General features: G+C 48.1%; 1 non-coding gene across 1 annotated transcript; it reads left to right on the forward strand.

The window, feature by feature from the left end:
* The first annotated feature begins 353 nt into the window (after positions 1–353).
* LOC129114679 (U5 spliceosomal RNA) lies at positions 354–468 on the forward strand. Its single transcript, XR_008532636.1, has one exon. It is a non-coding gene; the product is annotated as a U5 spliceosomal RNA (small nuclear RNA).
* The last annotated feature ends 131 nt before the right edge of the window (positions 469–599 follow it).

A 599-nucleotide genomic window follows, 5' to 3' on the forward strand; every position in this document is an offset into this window, starting at 1 on the left:
GTAAAGAAAAGCCCTGTTTACTCCTTAATTGTGCTCTTCCTGGAACCTCATTGTTCTCCCACTCTCAAATCACTATATCCATCAGCCGTGTCTGCTGGGGGAAATTATTTCCAGCTCTGAATCAACAGCGAGGGGGAAGGAAGATAAATACAGCTATTCAGTTTCGCCGATTTGATTGGAGGGAAATAAATTGAAGAATGTGGGAATATTGCCCTCTCGGAAGGAAATGTGGGCGGGAGTAGTGGAATGGGTGTGGCTTGGAATTTGGAACGCGCCACGTCGACTGAGGCTCACCGCGAGAGTTTTGGCTGGGACGACTGGTGTCTCTGGCTGCTCTCACCGGGGGGCGGTACTTACTTTGGTTTCTCTTCATAACGCACAAGTCTTTCGCCTTTTACTAAAGACTTCCGTGGAGAGGAACACCAATGAGTTGAACCTATTTTTGGCAGGCTTTGCCATTCGGCTGAGCCTTGTGTACTTGTCAAAAGAATAGAAGCTGATTTTAACAAGACAAGTGTGCTTGACCTTGTAGGGCCTGTGCGGTTGTGCTAAGCAGCATCCCCCGCAATGCCCAATTGAAAGTACTGCACCATGACAAG

Source organism: Anoplopoma fimbria, unplaced genomic scaffold (assembly GCF_027596085.1).
Source record: "Anoplopoma fimbria isolate UVic2021 breed Golden Eagle Sablefish unplaced genomic scaffold, Afim_UVic_2022 Un_contig_5565_pilon_pilon, whole genome shotgun sequence".
NCBI classification, from domain to species: Eukaryota; Metazoa; Chordata; class Actinopteri; order Perciformes; family Anoplopomatidae; genus Anoplopoma; species Anoplopoma fimbria.